Below are 20,785 nucleotides of genomic sequence, written 5' to 3'. Positions count from 1 at the left end.
AAACTACTAGGTATGTATCACAGTACTTTGTGCTATAGTGAAACAATTTCCTAAATATTAACGGGTAAATATGTAGATCTTATAATAATACTTGATGCAACTGGGGAAATTAAGTACAAGCTAAATAATTTGAAAAATATCTTATAAGTATTTCAGACATCAACTATATTTGGACATGATGCCATTAATTACCATTTCCTTTCTGCAATATCAGTTAAATAATTATCTATTGTTAAATTTTTATCTGTACTTACTTTCATATTTTAACAATATATGCATGAATTTACTAATGAATTTAGTGATGACATATGTATGATATCATTCACATTATTGTACTGAGAGAAAATCTTGGAAGGATAAACTTACACTGTCAGATAACAAAGTATTAACTGTAAATATAACATATATCATTGTGTTCAAACAAAAATTAATTTGTACTATAAAATTCAACTTAAAATGTAAATTACTAGTGGAAATTACTAGTAATTACCAAATACTTCCCTACCATAATGTAAAACAAAGAGCAACCATTTTTTCCTCAATCATTCATTTTTCTTATATTTTATGCTTATTACAGATTTTATTCTGCTATATCTATATTTGAAACAGTGTCTTATGCTGTGTTTACAACCTTCTCTGCCACCTTTATTGAATTATTCAACCATTATAACACCAGAGAATGAAGCAGATAAGATTTTTCCTCTCTCATTGTGTGTACGTGAATGTGTGTAAACCAATATGTATCTCAATTGGTAGTATACAGTTTAAGATGTTAGACATCAAGGGAACAGCAGTGGTCTATCTCTCTCTGCCTGGGTCACTGGCAGCGCCGTAATAGTGCATGCTGTAAAAGCTCACTTCCCTCCAGAGACCTTCATGCTTGTTTACATCAGAGGGCTCTGATGTTATAATGGATGGTTAAAGCCTTAGAGAGAGGCTCCTCTGGAATTTTATGCTTTTTAACTTTCAAACATTATAAAGCGTTCAGCTGGCAGGTACAGTAGAAATCTGAGGTTTAGTTCTTTGAGCCCGGGATGGATTACAGGGCACCGCTGTGGCACTGGACCCCCGTGACACTCAAGCCTCACTCAGTGATCTGAAGCTCAAAGGATCTCATTTTCACACCATGTAATTTAATGGCATAGCTCAAGTTTAGATAATCTCTCAAAGTACAATAGGATGAGGGGGGTGGGTGTAGAGGAGGGGTGTCTTACCATTACCATTTGGAGCCCAGAGGAATGCAAATCGCTTATTGATCTATTTATGGACAGAGCACATGCTGAAGATCACACGTGGAAGCTTATTAGTTGGATAAGCATTGGATGGCAAATGGTGTTACTGTGAGTGTTCCAAATGGGGCAGCACAAAGAATAAATTAATGTATGCACCATTATAATTGGACATAACATGAAAATATGTGCACATTAGTAATATCAGTCTTTGGCAACCAGTTGTATATGAATGCCAAAGATATTTTGGAGAATGTTCAAAAACATTGGGAGAAGTATGGGTTCTATGAATATTAATACATTTCAAAGAATTGCAGGTGAACAGTGCAGTTAGAAAGTGCATGTTCAATCTCCAACTCTCCACATAGATCTTTGTTACATCAAATAGGCTGTAAGATGCCAGAATGATAGAAACTACAAAGAGAGCTATTTCCTGTTGCACCTTAATGATGTCATGCGTATGTGGCATGCACTTAAATAGCACCAATCATATTTGTATTTATGGCATTCCTGCCTGATCCCATAGGGAACCACTCAGCACAGAGCTCCTTTTGACAGCAGTACAAATTTATCTTTTGCTTTACGATATCCACAAAATGAGTTCAGAATGCTTTTAAAACAGCTACAAGCGTTTGGTGTAAAGACACATGTGTAGCGTCTGTTCGCTCATGTGTGCTCTTTTTTCCCTCCCCCTCTTCTCTCTCATGGAGCATAAATCGCTAGGGTCCCTCTTTGCTCAGGACCTTTCCACACAGAAACCATACTTTATCAATAAAGAGCACTCCTGAAACATGCATAATTGTGAGTGTAGCAACCGTATACTCACTCATCTCCTGACCCCAAGCCCAAAAATACAGAAGGCTGGGTCAAAGGCATGACTCACTTGGCCATTTGGATCTGCGTTTGCACTTAATCACAGGACAACCAAGATCAGCTCAATTTTTCATTTCCAAAGTTAGAGAGCTGTCTTAAAGGTCTACATATTTTGTGGTGAAACTTGAGAATGCAAAAGTAACTTTGAACTTTTATTTAATATTGCTCGAGTGCTGTCTGAAAGGAAAAATTTCATCATATGTTTAATCATTAAGTTAAGATAGGAAGAATTTAATCTTAAATATGAGATGTAGGCAATGTTATGATCATTTAATTTGGACAGGGTATCTATAAAACTAGTCGTACACAATTTCACTCAAAGTGAGTGGCAATAAATAGAATAAGTTTCATATTCCTCTTTAAAGTTGTGGCAGAGAGAAGGTAACTCCAAACGTATCTATTTGGTTTATTTATTAAAAAAAGTAATGTTATGAGGAAAAAGCGATGAAACTAGGAAATGGGTTTCTTCTCTGCCAGTGCAATAACTACATTAGATGATGGATGGGACTCTGGGGATAGCGTCACTCTTCAAGCAATTACGGTCTGTCTCATCCTGGAGTCCTCTTCAAATGTGGTGTTGGATGGCAATTTCATTAGCTAAGATTAGAGGCGGATATGAGGAATTGCAGAACATTATTGCACTTTACTGCCTGAAAGAGCTGCCTTGTCATATATGGCCTGACAAGATCTGACAGATGTATTAAGAAGCCTGAGACTTGAGAAGAATCTTAAAGACCTCCTCGTCTCTGCTGGACCATTAGGAAGTGTGACTATTAGATGTTGTAGCCGTGTAATGTAAAAGGAACTTTTGTGTAATATTCAAGTGCATGCTAATTAATAATATCAAGAATTCACCATATATATATATATATATATATATATATATATATATATATATATATATATGTATATATACACAAACATATATAAGCAGTATAGTATATAATTGGGTGCAACAGTGCAAGCCAGTACACTAAATCAGATAATCTAAAACAATCACACTTGAACAGGAAAGGCGCTATAATCGTCGCCAACATCTGTAATTTTTTTTTTTTATTTTTGATCTACAATGTTCCCTAGAGCTCTTAATCTCTGACGAAAGCTTGATGGAGGTGATAAGCAGTTCTGGCTTGAAAATCCCCTCACGGCACATTTGGATATCCTGCAACAGTAATGACTAAAGTGGAGTGGCAGCCATTCCTGTGCAGCAGAGGCGGCCCTAATGAGGCAAATAAAAACAGATCTGGAGCAGATGCTCTTAGTCAGGAGCCTTAAAACCACAGGTTTTTTTTCCTCTCTCCTTTTCCCAGGAAATGTGTGCTTGGCGTAGCTGTCAGCAGTTCCGAGATGCTGATAGGGGATTTGCAAAACACTTAAGATTAATATTTAGGGGAGCTCTGGCAAGAACGAACTGTATCCTGGCAACATTCAGCCGCTGAAGGAGGTATGCGCAAGACAAACAGACGTTTGATGTGGCCGCACACTGCAGCCCTGACAGTCTTGACAAGCTAAATGTAGGGCTTTTTACTGGAACTTAATTTCTGTCCCTTTTTATAGATGAGAAGATGTATTCTCCCCTGTGCCTTCATCCCTTACCAGTCAAGTGAAGTCACTGTCAGGGGCCAAAGATGAAAACATTCATTTTTTTAGAGATTAAAGCAAATTTAGAGGTAGTGAAATCTTATCCTTGGAACTAATATGCAAGTGGAACAGCCTTATCCAAGCCAATACCACAGGCCACAAACCCATTTGTAAAGGATGTTCGCTTAACTAATACAAGAGCGTCAGAAATTCTGCAAATTCCCTGGAGGATGTATCAAGCCAAGTGTTCAGCAGTGTTGAGATGCCAACCCCTCTCCTAAAAATGTCACAAACCTTCTGCATGTGCCATATAATAGAAGATAGGACTAAGCAAGGATCGGAGATGTTTTGTTATCAAATGTCAGCGCAAATGTTAAAATGTGCTGTGATTTCTTTTTAGAATTTATATGTTTTTCCATTAATAAGTGCTTACATTTCAAGACAAAGACAGCCAAGGTAACATATTTCCTCATCCCTTCCTCTGTGACTCTGTGAACTGTTTCTCAAGCCTTCTCAAAGCCAGAAAAGAGGATGGATATGCTGCACTCCCCAAAAGGTGCAGCTGCAGAGAAGCAGATCAGGTGCTGAAAGAGGGCTGTCTTGAGATTCAGGCCCCTCGGACTGCCTAACTCGCCCGCTCTCACTGAGCATGTGCACTGACCTCCAGGTCACTCAATGAGGAGATTCTCTGAAAACACATGCTAATCACTGCCAGTTGTGTCTTTGTGCATCCATAGCTTCATAATCACCGGCTTTGCCTTTGGCTTTGGATCAGTCAGATTACAAATAAACCAAAAGGAACACCAAGTTCATTGTTCAGTCATTCTGGTTTCTTCTCGCATCTTGTGTTTCAAAAAAAGTAACCTTTCCTCTGATCCATGTTTTAGCATTTATCACTTGGTTAAATTGCAGGAAATCTTCAGGAGAAACCCATAACACATTGATTCTGTTTCTGGAGATTGCTGAGAGCCATGTGTGCCAAGAGTTTGATTAAAATGATTGGATATAGAGCGACAAGAAGAAATATTACATTTACAAGTCAACAAAACCTCTTTAATAAAGAGAAATACTGTAGAGCCAATAGTCAATACCGAATTGAGTTGATAGTTTCCAGTAAATTTTTGTTCAATTTCCAGTAAATTTCTGTCAGTGATAAAACTGAAAGAAGACTACCTTTACATAAAGAAACAAAACATTTACTGTGGGGCTTCATAAAGGGCTAAAATTCAAAAATATTATAAAGTAAGGATTAATACCTTGCTGATGACACTCATACACACACCCAGATCCTTTACTTTAAGAGGTAGGTGTACTCCATACTCCTCCTGATATATCATTATACAAAGAGAGAACTTTACCTTTCTATGCCCAGGTCATTTTCGAGGTTCTCCATTAAACTTCATGGTTCATTGAATCAGAGTGTGAGCATCTGGTTCCCATCAAACCTTGAGGCCTTTATTATTGAGAGCATACTCTGGCCGCAACTCACGGTAACTGTCCGTGGAATCTACCCCAAAGTTCTGACTGACAAATTTATACAAATGTTCATTTTCCCCTATTCATTTACAGGAATGATTGAAGTTATAATAAGCCAGTAGTGTAAAGGTTAATGAAAGGATTAAACAATGTAAAGTAATTGCAGTGTATGCCATGTGTGTTTGTGTGTTTTGCATGTGTACTGAGTGAATGGTTTGGCAACTGATGGCTTGGCAGCTGAGAGAGGGCCAAAATCACAGCAAACAAAACCAACACATGATGAGATGGATAACATCTATAATGCCTAGAGATTTGGGAATATTTTCCTGAATATAGGAATATTTTAATATTTTCCTCATAATAAAGTCAAGCTGCCTAGTAAATCTACAGTATACAGCCGAATGTGATGAATTAAAGCATTCAGCGTGACATCAATACACATTCGCATTTATTCATTTATTATTAGCCTTAAGCCATTAAATGGGAGCTGTGTTGTGTACTAATGTACTGTAGATCTACACAGTGCAGTCGCAGAAAATCATCTGAGCTCAGGACCGACACCTGGTCCACTTAGTCTGCTGAAACAATTCAAGTTATTTAACCATAATGACGAGAAAGAACACACTTCATGTAGCCTGGCCAGTAAGACTAAAACAACATACCGACATATCGACATACCCTTATATGTCAGACCCTTAAGTGTCTTATGATATCTATGGCACTTGTCTATTTACAAATCATCATAGTGTTTTTTTTTTTAATTAAACAAGAGAAAATGTTTTGATTCATAGGAATTTACTTTATAAATGAAAAGAAAAATGATTATATTATACACATTATTATACACATCCATTAATAAATAAATAAATAAATAAATAAATAAAAAAAATAATAAAAAATAAATAAATAAATGTTATTATCTGATTATTCTGCAACAAAAATATTTTAATAGAACTTTCTGATATCATTGGTTCATTGTTTCTATATTGTAAAGCACCAACTTTACACATTATGGACTACTAAGCAGACTAATTAGCACAAAAAATTCACATTTCTCTACTCTCCACATTTACATTCTTGTAAGTTTCGCACTGTGCACTATGTAAAGGATGGTGGCATTTGTCCATTCGTTTCTCTTGTCACAGATGCCCTGTCACTAATGCTTAGGCTTGGTGATGCACGGAGCCAGGTGCTTTTTAACAGGACCCTCTCTACTTTGTCTGTGGGATTTATTGCTTAGCACTGGTAACACTGCCGAAACCCGAACTGAGTATCAAAAGCAAGGCCTTCAATGGCAATGTTAAATTTTAGTCTGTTTTGACCATTAAATGTCAGTGTGTGTAAGACAGCTGAAAGCCGGGTGTAGAGTGTATAAGGCTGCTTTCAAATGCAGGGCTCTTTTATGGCATCGGCCGAGGCCAGGGGAAGGTCCTGACATGTCTCCATGGCAACACTGACCCTTAAAACTCTGCCTATGACGTGGAGTCAGAGTGAGATTTACGGGTGTTTTCAGCTTGTTACAGCTGATTTATCTTCACAATAAAAAGCAGCAACAATCTGCAGAAGCCATTAGAAAGCAGAGGGAAGGAATGAAAAACTGGGCAGATTTTAAATATACTGCCAGAATAGGCAAGCTGGTTTGTGTGTATGTGCGTGTGTGTGTAATACATATTTATAATTGGCTCACTCATGCTTTGCTATGTTTGACAGAAAATTACATGATTACTTGTTTATATTTTCTAGATCAAACTTTCATAGAATACTAAACAGACTAATCATCACTGTCGTCCACATTTTTTCATAATGAGAATATTTCTGAATATTTCAGAATATTTCACATTGTGCATGAGATCATAGCCAAGCTTTGGCAAGCAATGCTGGGTGGAAAATGCTTTCATGATAATGAAATATGAATATATAAGAACTCAATTAAGGCGGATGTCAGTGAGAAATGGTGAAGAAATCCTCACAACAAATAATTTAAAAAGCAGAAGGAGAAACAAAAGAGAACAAAAGTGCTTAACCTGCTTCAGCTGAGAGAAAGAGGGATAGCTTGTACTCTAGTATGTCAAGCAGGACATCTCCATCTTCAGAACTCCTAATATTGACCATGATCCCAGGCCACCTGATCCAGCAGCCTGACCTCAACCCATTCCCCTAAACGCATCTGCCATAATCACACCAAAGAGCAGTGTCACTCGGGCTCAAACATTTTGTGTGTGACAGCAAAATTGATTTCTATGACTCAATGATCACCCAGAGAAGAGGATACTGTCAGACAGAGAGAGAGAGAGAGAGAGAGAGAGAGAGACTGACATTGATGACTCGGTCAGAGACTAATGGGAAAACTCAGGTGAAGTGCTATGATGATAGAAATACATACATGATGATAGTCATACAACTTCACAGATTCTGTTAATGTAAGGGAAGTTAAAGTTTGTGTTCTTGAAACATAAAATGTCCCAAGGTATAGATGCACTAAAGAAATTTAAAAAAGCTACATTCAATATTGTACAGAAATGTGACAAACAAACAAACAAGTAATCAAAAAATAAGATGTATTTACAGAGCCATTTTATTATATAAAAAGATTTGAACAATTCAAATATTAGGCACATTAGGCAAATATGTACCATTTTATTTATTTACTGAGCTTTTTATTCCTGAAATTTCAACTCTCAATCCAGTTACAGAGTGTTGAAATTAATATTTGACACATTTTGAAGTTACTTCACACATAATGAAGTTAATTCTCATATATAAATTCAAAGAAAATTTGTTTTTAATAAGTAATTTTTAGTAAAAATGTAATCCCCCCTCCCAACAACAACAGTAGTAGTACTTTTCATTAAGAACTTTTCATTCAGAAGGAGAATCAGTGAAGAGCTCAAACTATTTTTCCAAACGTTAAGCAAAGTCGCCTGGATGACATGAAGCTTGTTGAAAAGATGCCAAGATTATGGAAAGCTTATCAGGAATACTGTTAAGAATTTTAAAAAAAGTAAACTATTTTTTAACTGTTTAACATTTTCTTGGTCACTGCATAACTCCGTATGTGTCATTTCATAGTGAATTATGAGCATGTAGTGAGGTTTTAATGCTGAAATTGCGCACACCAGTATTCAGACCTCACTACAGACGTAAGTGCTACTCGGACAGTTGCACAGGAATTGTGTGTGAGCTTTTCCAGAGGCATGTCTCACTTACATATAATTTTGACCTTGAATTTGATGGCTTCGTTATAGTTCTTGCAGTAATGACATTCATGTCCTTTTTTTTATAGAAAGTGTGAAGATTAGGCAGGGGTGAAAAATGCTGTATCTACAGGCCATGAAGACTATTTATTTCAATATGGCATCTATTTATTGCTCTAAATGATTAATTATTATCTCTGAGCAGATGTGTCCAAACTTAATTTCCTCTGGGTATATATCACAGGCCCAGCATACATTTTTTCCAAGAACATGACATTCATTAGCATTCACCAGAGGATCATATTCATCTCGTGGTCGTAACATGCTCACCTCTTGCCCAATATTACAACCATTTCTGTGACGTATAGACAACAGGTGGACAGCATAAAACTCTGTGTATGTATATATATAACAGGTGTGCGCAAAACAGGCCATTGTGGAGTTATCTGGATACTTAGGGCTGGATAAAAATCCCAAGCTCATCCTTCAGTTGTAATTCATGTGGCAATCAGTGTATTAAACAAGGCTGCCGTATGACACTGGAACAGCTCTGTGGAAATGCTCAGGTTATGAAGACCCTCTCTCTCACATTCACAGAAAAACATGCTTAGACTTTCTGTCTGTGTAGGAAAATGTTTAAAGATAGATTTGAATCAGAATGATTTAGTAATATTAATTATTTTAAACCATTTTCTCATAGTGAATTTAAGTTGCCTGGATATGGAAAGAGAATTCTTTTTCTTTTATCTTATTCCGTGTGAAACTTTAATTTTTCCTGATAAGATGATGATGATGATGATTATAAAGACATATGGGTACTGACTATGAAAATGATCAGTAATTAAAACATGACTGCTTACAGCAAACTTGCATGATGTCTAGAGGTGTTCAAAACTTCAATGTCAAAAAGAAACTCAACATGATGCCAGAGAGAGAGAGAGAGAGAGAGAGAGAGAGAGAGAGAGAGTATGCATGTCTCTGAGTGTGTATTTACAAGTAGGCCTCAAGGTCACCGGCACCATCATATTAACAGCAATGAGTGATATCTGTGGGTCAGAGAAGAGGACACGGGGTCAGAGATCACACACACCCACACACACATACACTGAATGGTCAGACAAGAAGCAGACACACGGGAGACAAAATGATTTAAAGCAATCACTCTGGAATGCAGATAAATGTAATTAAGTCATATTTTGTGTGAAAAATAAACTGCACACAAAAGACAAAAGACATTTACAAGAGTCTTACATGGTGATTTTATTTTCTTTATTGCAATGCAGCAATGCTGTGTACACATTCATTCCTCTTTAGTTTAGATCGGTTCAAGGTGTCATGTGTATTTCACCAAAGCTTGTATAACAACAACAACAATAATAATAATAATAATAATAATTATAATAATAATAATAATAATTTTTTCTCTCTCAAGCTGTTGTTTAAATGGCAGCTTTTACACTGACTCTAATGTTTCCTCTGTATTAGATGTGTGTCAGTCCATGAAAACCTGTTGAGATGTTAATGTGGCCAAATTCTGGCAAACAGCAAAAAATTATGAAACTTCAGATTTTAGTAAAATTGGGTTTTCCTTTCTATAACAAACTTTGACATTTCTGTCAGTAAAAACAGTCAGTCTGCCTAAAGATAGTTAAGTGTGATTTCCTCATACAGAGAATTTCAGGTTTTGATAAAAATGTTGGAGAGCAATGTGCCGTAGCGAAGTGAATATACAGCAAGCATAATCAGTTCCATTTGTATCAGATACCGGCACAGTCACATCATCATCAGAACAGAAAAAAGTGCTCTGTATTGAAGATAGCGGACATGATTTCAAAATGTGTAAATGTCTGAATGAAAATATGGCTAATTTAGCCAACAGAACTTGATGAATTATTTAGTGATAACATATTAAAATACAAAAACTTTACATCTGGTTTAGATACATACAATAGAGAAACATACCATATTTCACTTCAGGTCAATTTGAACTTAATATGGTAGGGAAATGTTGAAATTTGACCATGTGAATATTTTTCCCAGAGTGTCACACATATGCAGTTTTCTCTTGGCTGGATGCATCCTGTTAGTATTCTGTGCCCTGTCAATAACACAGAGCAAAAGACTGACCTTGAGAAAGACAGTGTAAAGTTGCTCCCATCTGCTGGTAGTGTGAGTGCTTGGATTTATGGACTTACTTTCAGAAAACTCACAACACACTCATGTGTGCAGGGGTGCATATGTACACAATGTATACACACAGTAGGACTATGTGTCAAACACAATAGAACATGCAAACAGTTTCTAGGTATCAAATCAAGGTAGCTAGCTAAGCCGGAAAGTCATCTCTTACTTAAAACTCAATATGGAATATTTGGATCTTTGCTATAGCTCTAGACAATACAGGCTGTTGACAAATGAAAAGAAAAAACACAGGCTCTGTTATGATGTGGGAGGTGTTGCTGAGTTCATTTGTCCCCTTAGAGAGAAGAGTCACTGTCAATCAGTACAAAATCTCTGACTGATCTCCTTTAACCTACAATGAAACATCTCTATCTATACCAGGATAACAATGCTCCCATCCAATAGAGCACAAGGGCTCACTGAATGGTTTGCTGAACATGAAAATGATGTAAATCATATGCTATGGCCTTCACAGTCCCTGATCTCAACCCAGTTGAACACGTATGGGAGATTTTGGACTGATGTGTTAGACAACGCTCTCCTCCACTATCATCAATACTACAACTGAGGGAATATCTTTTGCAAGAAAGGTGTTCATCCCTCGAGTTCAGTTTCTACAGAGACTTGTAGACTCTAAAACCTTACTAAGACACTTCATATTTCCTTTCATTTGCATCAAAATAGCAGATGTTGAAATGAGTCATCCCTCTGGGTGTGAGCTGTGTGAGCTGCACAACTTGTGTTCACTGTCCATGTCTGATCTGAAGGTGACCCATCATATGTACAGATGAGCAGAAAAAAAATCCCCATGCAACTGGGAAGAATAATACTCCATAATATCTGTTTACATATTCAAAACAAACTCAAATTCTACGTCAGACACTCACTGTCACATGCACACATGCACATAGCTACAAAGACAAGCATGCACACACACACACAGACACACACGCACACACACACACCGATGAGTATCCTCTCATATTATTTATGAACTCAGTTTGTACTGTAGAGTAACAGGTGAATTTTCCTGGTATTTCCTGGACAGCAGTGCCAAATACATTCCTGAAAGCATTCAGCACTTATAAGGTGTCAGCTGATGTAGTGCCATAACTTACTTTGGATCACAAGTATGGAACACTGTGTACGGTCAGTATATTTCTTCTGCTCAGACTTGCTCACTTCTTCACTGCAAATCAAGACTGCTAAAGCCCGCCTTCTAGCATTAGCTCTCGTCAGATTAAAAACTGTAGTTATGCCAGATTGTAATAACCTCTGTCAGTGTGAACTGTGTAGGAAATGACAGCTTATTTTATCTGTGTCACATTCGAAATAATTCAGAGTTGCCACTCAGCTTAAAAAGGCCAACACATGCTGGCCAGCTTTGAATCCCTCATAGGGGGGACAGCAGTGTTAATCTGTGAAGTTGGATATATCTCTGCCAGACAACAAATCATAAACCCATGTGTAAAAATCTCGCTCTCTCTCTCTCTCTCTCTCTCTCTCTCTCTCTCTTTCTGCTGGTTAAAAGGCAGTGAAAACATCTCACTTCTCACCTGGGTTGTAAATCTATCTGCCAGATATTCTCTTTGATTTCTCTTTCCCTCTCTTTTTCCATCCTGAAACACATACACACACACACACACACACTTAGAAAGTGAGGCATCATTGGAGGGTGGTGGTAGTGGATTTGGGATCGTTGTGCTACAGCGAGTGATGGTAACACCCATTTCATTGAACAACCTCATGTTCTACCACAGAAGTGTGTGTGGCCCTGTTTAACCATTCACAGTTGAAATCATTTAGTGGATTCGTCAGCACCTCTCATATTTCTGGATGTTCTTACCACAACCAGTTGGGTTAGACTATTCAAGAAATATAGTCAGCTCATCTCACATTTTGGCGTTCACTTAGTCAAAGAATGAAATTGTGACGCCAATATAATAACATGCATGTCTGAATAAAAAAATTGAGGACTGGAGTTAAAAAAAGGCTAGTTGTATGTAGGACATATGAGTTCTACCTTAAAGAACTACCCCAGGATTTTCAACTTAATCTGTATCTTCTGCATCTGTTATTTATTTATAATTACCTCAAAAAATAGTTTCCCTGTATAGAGAAAAAACAGAATGCCTATTTACTTGAAACTCATTTATAATGAAAGTCTAAGGGCAGTTGTTGGGGCAGCCAGTAAACATTGATGTGAAATATGAAATATGTTCAGAGGCCTGAGAACTTCTTAGGGGAAAGAATTTTTACTATTTTTTTTAACATTATATATACATTAGCATATTAGATTAGCAATGCATTGTGTGGGCCTGATTACATATGGATACTACAAAACTTGTAGGGAAAGTAAGTAACAACAAATTACTTCTTATTGAATTATTCCAGTAAACATTCCTCAAAATTTGCATTAAAAAAAAATCACTTTATTCTCACTACAGATACACTGGACAAAGATTTGGTTAGGCTTGAAATACTCCTTTAACTAGGAAGCATCACTGTTGTCTACTTCTGTTCTTGCCCAGGGAATGGGGTTGTTTAACAGGAATAACAGTAAAATGAATCACTTAAAATGCCCTGACAATACTCATAAAAAGCCCAAGGTGCTAAACAGGTGCTGGAAACCTGGAGGAGAAAAAGACAGAAAAAGAGATGAAGAAAGACAGGGAAGGCAAAAAGAGGTGAAGAGAGAAGAGAGGGTTACGAGAATAACAGAGAGAGAAGAGCAAAAGAAAAAGAGAAAGGTTTTTTTATGGGGCTTACGGGACTGACCTTTGACCTTTTTGCTCTCAGCAGGACGGTGTTGTAATAAATTGGTGGTCGTTAAGGGTCTGGACACCTCTTGGCACCCACTTCAAACGGCTCTGCACGGATTTGGGCCTGTTAGCTGGACGGAGTTGCTTAGAGGCCTATGCCTGTTTCATGGCTGCACATCTGCAGGGCAGCACCTTGGCCAAAAATGAGACTTTGTGTCTCTTGATGTTCTCGCCTGACATCTTTATTAACACTCTAAGCACCCATCCACGCACCTCTGTCATAATTCTGCCGTTCTCCCTTCAGTCTGTCTCACTCACTCTCTCTTTCAGAAACTCGACCATGGTAAGGCCTTAATGCGAAACAGTTGTAAGATACTCTGTGCTGCTAAGTGGGAGCTCCTCGATATAGATGTTTGCTCGCTCAGGGGACATCTATTGGGTTTGAATATTAATGTTAACATCAATTTATTATTTATAAGAGATTTGTGCAACTCTCTCTTAAAAGAGCTTTTTACCATTTATCACAGATCATCCTTTTCTTAATTCTTAATACTTTTAAAGTATTGAAAGTTCTAATAAGAATCCTTGAGTTATGCAAAGAACTTTGAATGTGATATACTCTAATTTACAAAATTCAATGCAAATTTCTATTAGTATATTATACTCTGGAGTTGCTTTTGATACTCTGGAGGAGCTATGTTTCTCCCATCTGTCTAGACTGAGGAGATCCAGGTGAGCCATCGTCAGCCTCGTTAATCCACAGCTTGTGCGCATTAGCGTCACGCTTGTTTTGCCCAATTTTATCAGCTTGATCAGCACAAGTTTATCAGTTTATATGAGTTTATACGAGTGTCCTCTCTCTCTCTCTCAGCCCCAAGCTCAGAACCCTTCACAGACCGCAGCCGTAAAGAAAATGCTCATGCATCATCCCTCATGCCGCGACTAGGCCAGCGGCACAGTGACCTCCAGAGCCCACGCACAAACACACAGCTCATTGTGGAGGCTCAACAGGTGCAGAGCGAAGGTACATAAATTAAAGAGCCAGTCCAATTGCACTGTGCTATGACTGTGTTAATCTGCCAAGGGCTTTGAAGCCTGGACCAAGAATTATGAACACCATGGACTGGGAAAAAACATGCGCATACACACACACACACACTCATATACACACAAGAATGCATTCAAAGGCATACCACAATTAATTGTTGGCGCTTTGTAAAATCTCTGTTCACACTGACAACCACAGTAAAGTGTGTGTGTGTGTGTGTGTGTGATTGTTGTCTAAATCCTATTGTTTAAAAATTGGACAACGAAGAAAGCATTGAGAGAAGTGAAAGAAAGAGGGAGGAGGTAGGAGAAAAAGAAAAGTTGCTCATTGGCTCTTCATTGACATTAAGCACACACACACTTCTTTCCTCTCACACTCTCTGTCTGTCACCTCAGCACAACAGAACTGTCCATGTGTAGTGACACACACTTGCACCCACACACACCGTTGTGTGTTAGCTGTTGCCTGTCAGGCACACACAATAGAACAATAGTCAAAAAAAGCAGCAAAACAAAGCTACAGCCTGCGGCTTGTTGTTACTGCAATCACACTCTGAAAGAAAATGAAAGCGAGAGAGAGAGAGAGAGAGAGAGTGTGTGTGTGTGTAAAACAGAATGTATAGGGAGGCACATGAACACAGTGGAGCAACTTGGAGGGTACAGTTAGGGTATAGAGAGGAGACACAATTAGGGCAGCGAGGGGAGAACAGTTAAGATACAAGCAGGACACAGATAGTTAGGATATAGAGAGGACACAATTAGGGAAAAAATAGGGTACATCTAGGGCAGAACATAGAGAGGGCACTAATAGTGCACAGAGAACAGGCTATAGTCAGGTGATGTACAAACAACATAAATTGGGCTAGGCAAAGAGAAAAATGGGAAAACCAAAAACAATTGACACAATAGAAGGCATGGTAATGACTGGTGTGAGAACACAGAGTGTATACTTCACAGAGTGTATACTTTGAGTAAGTTGAAAGAGTTCTCTTAAATACTGTGGTTGTTTGATTGAGTCCAAGTCTCTGTGATTTGGAATCCGATGTGATGGGAGTTGGAGTCCATTGCGGCCATGTGTATAGGCTGAGTGGTGTTATGAGAGATGTAGTTGGATGCAGATTCCGGCATTAACAGAGAAGACACAGTTAAGTAACAGAGAAGACACAGTTAAATAACAGAGAGGACACGATTAAGTAACAGAGAAGACACAGTTAAGTAACAGAGAGGACAATATTAAGTAACAGAGAGGACACGATTTAGTAACAAAGAAGACACGATTAAGTAACAGAAAACACAGTTATGCAGCAGAGAAGACGTGATTAAGTAACAGAGAGGACACTGTTATCTAACAGAGAAGACATGATTAAGTATCAGAGAGGACACAATTAAGTAACAGAGAAGACACGATTAAGTAACAGAGAAGACACGATTAAGTAACAGAGAAGACACAGTTATGTAACAGAGAGGACACAATTAGGACATAGATAGTGTACACTAGGGTACAGGGAAGACATGGTTAGGCTGCAGAGACAATGTGATTAGGGCATAGCAGGGTACAAAGTGGGGCACTGTTAGGGCAAGGTAAGGCACAGCTAGATACAATTTAGGGCACAGGACTCTTTATTTGAGAAATAAAAGGAAAAATCAAACTGCAATGTTATAAAAGACAGCATACATACCTAAGACTTGCTGCTGCATAAAACTATTATACACAGTGAACTGAATGATTTTCAGCAATTATAAAGACAAACCCAAGAAAACAAGGCAAAATGGCGGGTACAATATCTGCACGGATGCTCTCAAATCTGAATGTGATTTTTCCCTGTCTCACTCTCTCTTTTGTTTTCCTGTGTTTCAAAGGCCATCTGACTGCTTTGATTCTTTTATTCTCTTCATCCTCTCTCTGGCGTTTTTTGGAGCGCAGGACAGGGGAAATTGGTGTAATGGATTTAGGGCTGCCCATGCTTGCTGAGGCGCAGCCCCTTTGACTGCACTTGGCCATTAATCTTCCGCACTCTGTCGGAGCAAAATGCAGCACAATGGGCGAAGAGGGAGCGCAAATTGACTACCAATTACGCGGCTGTGAATGAACGGAGAAGGAGGAGGGGGTGCAGCATGGTTCAACGCTGGCGCTTATTTGAACCCTCTGAGAGCAGTGGTGCGCCAAGGCCTGGAGAGGGAGTGAGAGAGAGAGAGTGAGAGAGAGAGTGAGAGAGAGAGGGAGAGAGAGAGAAATTTGCATGGGAGTAATGTAGCTGCAGGCATGAAAAAGATTTTTGTCTCTCTCTTTTTTTTGGCACAGGATGAAGCAATATGAAGCGTGTGGCTGTGTGGGTGTTGGTATGTGTGTGAGTGTGTTTGTGTACTGAATCTTACATGTATTGATTATTGTATATTATTCTCTGTTACACTGAAAAAGTTCTTAAAAAGGTGAAGTTCTTTCAATAATTCTCATAAGGCTTTGTTATTTCCTGTAATAGCATAATGTAAACTGCACTAATGCATCATTTATTATAGGAATATTCTTTTAATAAGAAATGTCATTATTTATTTATGCATTAGTTAGTTAGTTATTTAGTTAGTATAAAATTTGACTTAGCTCTTTGCTTATGTATAAATCCAACTTGGCTATTATTGAATAATTATGGTGGTCTCTACTGTATCATTTTCTTTTGGTTTTCTTTTGGTGGATTTGGCCACATGTAAACCTCTACCACATGTTTTCTCTGAATATAAAACATTTGGCTCCACAACAGTTATAATTATCCATTTAATCTCTTGTACTGTTCTGCCTGTGTTGTTCAGAACAGTTCCTTTGGTGTGGTTGGTTGATATTAGTAATACCAAACCACCTCCCTGTTAATAAGCTGTTAACACGCAGACTGCTCACCCGCATTATAAACACAACAGACTGCACATAAGATCAGTCAGCACACTTAATGAAGTTTGACTCTGAGGATATGCGAGGTCCAATAGCATCTCATAAGTTATTCACCATCCCTAATTCCAGCTCAAACGTTTGCAGCTAAAATAATACATTTCCCCTGCGTTTGTTGCCGAATGGTGTCAGTGGGACATTCTGTGGATTTTTAGGGAGATTATTATGGGAGAACCATGACTAGTATGAATGTAAGTATGTGGCATATTTAATGCATGTGAGTGAAGGAATGCATCAGCGAGCCTCACAGTGTGAGATGCGGTTTATTAACCACCCAATTTCTGTTTCCTGGTCTCTGGAAAGGAGTGTGGAAGTAATGGTTCTGGAAAAGAGAGAGAAGAAATTCATTGAAGCCTTTGACTATTTGTCTAGTATGTGTGTTGTATTTTATTGCAAGTGTATGTGGTAAAATATATTATTATTATTTTTTATTTCAGTTTACTCAAAGTGAACATATAACTTTCTGCAAATAATCAAAATTGCAACCAGCTTCTGCATACCTCACATTTCAGACCTGTGAAAGAACCACTATTCTAGAAAATGCTAATGTAAGGCATTAAGCAGAAGCTGCAGTAATTCTAAAGTTTTTGCCTGAACAGTCTGAGGTAGAAATGGCAAAGTGTCTACATGATAAATAACCTGCTGTCTCCTGAGTCCACCAAAATCATGAGCTGCAGAGCTCATTATGCACTGCATAGTTATTATCAATTTACAAATTTCTCACTTGACTAGTGCACTGACTAGTCAAGTACTTTTCTTTTATTAAAAAAGAAAAAACACTGTCATATGCATCTGCACACATACACACACACACACACACACACACACACACTCACATACAGCTTTCTAAGGCAGCGTGGTGTGGTGGCTGGTTGAGTGAGAAATCCTGGGAGCTCAGAAGCACGTCGCTCCATTGGACAGGGTCATTTGGGGGTTACACTAATCCATTACACCACTCTGTTTGATATGGCACTGAAAAGAGAGAGTGAGACAAAAGACGACAGCAAAACAAATAAACAAACCCAGGAAGCCAATACACTTCTCTTTTTTCTTCCTTTTCCTTTTATGTTCATCTGCTTCTTGTAAACAAATTAAACTACTAGACACATACACACAAATGCCAATCAGCTTTCCTATAAACAATAGTTAGAAGAAGCCATTTGTAAAATAACATATCTTTGCTCACATTAAACAAAGGTTTGTTTTTTTTATTTGTTCGTTTGAGTGTTTGTTTGTCTGTCTGTCTGTTTGTTTGTTTATTCATTCCCAGTGTTAATATGATGTCAGTCAGTAAGCTATTAGAGGAGGAGTGTTTTGATTTTTAGGTACTTCCTTGTCACTGCTCAGATTTTGTTGCTTAAGCTGTTAGCTGTTTGGTGATATTGAGCTCTGTACTGATATGAACTAGGCCACACTGCCACCTACAGAATCAAATCACACACACACACACACACACACACACACAGTTGGTTCGTCACTTATCCAAACACACACACACACACACTCACACACTGCGTCTGTCAAATAATTTTCTTACACCACTAATTATTAATGTTTTTCATTAGCTAAAAAAAATCTGTGATGTTTTGCATTCAAGAAGGGAGATTTCACTTTTGCTAATTAATATGACATTGTCTATTGTAATTTTTGTGTGTGTGTGTGTGTGTGTGTGTGTATTTGTTAATAAAAACCCTTCTTTTTTTTCTCTCTAAACACTTCACAATACACTGTACAAATGTGTTAAACCTCAGATCAGGAGAAAACCTTAGCGCTTAAATGAAGACCTCCCCATTTCAGTGGATAAGCTCTGACAACTTACACAATAACATTTAGACATTTAAACATTTAAAGGCTTCCTGAAGTGAGTTTATCCGGTCTAACAGCTGACACATGGCAGGAACTCTTTTTTAAAATAACAGGCTTGCTGTTAACAATAACTTTCCTTAATCTCCTGCACTCAGTCTCTTGCTGCCATAAGCGTGCACACACACACACACACACACACACACGCACACACAGACACTTAAACAATCTCTCTGTAGCCCAGCTGAGGTAAGTGAACAAGAGCGCTCCGCCTTGCTACCCTTCCATACTTCCTGTGGCATTCCCCTGGCCCAGGAACATCAATCTCTCCCTAATTCCGTCAAGTTTGAAAGGGCCCTTATGTGAGGGTGGCCAGAGAGAGCTGGGGACACGCCAGCTCTTTTGTAGCTCAGCAAGAAGTGAGGGGAGTGAGTGTTATCCTCCATAATGCCCCCTGCCCGCACCTACGGCCTCGACAGCACAGCAGATGGCGACGGCACTAACGCAACAAAAGCTACCTAATAAGGGGAACAATGGAGGCCAGGCGCTGGGGAGGACACAACAACAGATTGGTGTGCTCAGCCTGTGACTAAGAGAAGGAGTGATAGGTAGACAGAAAGAGAGAGTCTCCCCTCCTTTTCCACCTCCTTCTCTCTCTCTCGCCCTCCCTCTGGCATACGGCGAGGAGCTATGACTTTATTACCCCTCATTAACACAAATTAGGGCACTCGAGGCCTCCAGAATGGAGGTGACAAATTGAATTAAGCGTCTGAAAACAATCCCACCCCAGCTTTGGCCAGGCTGTGACCATATTGCGTTAACATTCATAGGGGTCTGTGACAAAAGCTGCACTGCTCTTAGAGGATTCTTTAAGAAAGTCATGAATGGCAAATCCCAGTGTTGCATGAGTTCATGTGGGCAACACTGACTTCATGACTTAAGGATTAGAAAGATAAAAATAATTTTAAAAAAGAAAAAAAAAATCACGATTCATGATTCATTTCATTCATTCATTTACCATTGTCATGCTAAAAGCATTATTTTGTATTATTTTTGTTAAGAGCATTTTTTTATTATTAAGAACTAGTCAGTGGAAAACAATGTTAAAAAACTTAACTCCTGGGACCCATCAGCAGATTCAGACATTCTTTACTCTCATAAATGCACATTAATTCTGTAAGTACACATACTTTCCAAGTAGTTTTAGTGAAGTTACATCTTATTAAGCTATAAGATAAAAATCAGTATTATTTAGGGATGAAATGTATTAGGATTTCAGTATTAGTATTAGTATTAGGAACAGATTATCTTTAAAAATACCAACACCAGTCAGAAATTTACCAACAATCCTGCCAACATGCACATTATTATTATTATTATTATTATTATTATTATTATTATTATTATTATGTCTAACAATTAGAGTTTTAGCTTGGGAAAAAGTACCAAGGCGCATATCAGAGAACTAATTATGCAAAAAGCTATATTTAGCAATTTCATATAACAGAAAATCCCTGTACATTTGCACCTTCTAACTTAATAGATTTTAAATTAGCAAGACTAAATTCCCACTTGCCAGCATTGCTTGAGACCAATTACTTTTTATTCATCATTTAAATAGAATATAACAATAGAAATCCAACATTTTTTATACTCAAAAATAAGCAAAAGGCAAATAAGAAAGTGTTTACATGAGATTGT

General features: G+C 38.0%; 1 long non-coding RNA gene across 1 annotated transcript; it reads right to left on the bottom strand.

Moving 5' to 3' along the window:
- Positions 1 to 15,739: 15,739 nt before the first annotated feature.
- On the bottom strand, positions 15,740 to 18,446 carry LOC117597621 (uncharacterized). Its single transcript, XR_004578383.2, has 3 exons — positions 18,122 to 18,446; positions 17,530 to 17,603; positions 15,740 to 16,513 (listed from the first exon to the last, which is right to left on the bottom strand). It is a non-coding gene; the product is annotated as an uncharacterized LOC117597621 (long non-coding RNA).
- Positions 18,447 to 20,785: the final 2,339 nt, after the last annotated feature.

This window comes from Pangasianodon hypophthalmus, chromosome 7 (genome assembly GCF_027358585.1).
Source record: "Pangasianodon hypophthalmus isolate fPanHyp1 chromosome 7, fPanHyp1.pri, whole genome shotgun sequence".
NCBI lineage: Eukaryota > Metazoa > Chordata > Actinopteri > Siluriformes > Pangasiidae > Pangasianodon > Pangasianodon hypophthalmus.
Note: the sequence above shows the minus strand (reverse complement) of the source record. Positions and strands in the feature narration are given on the sequence as shown.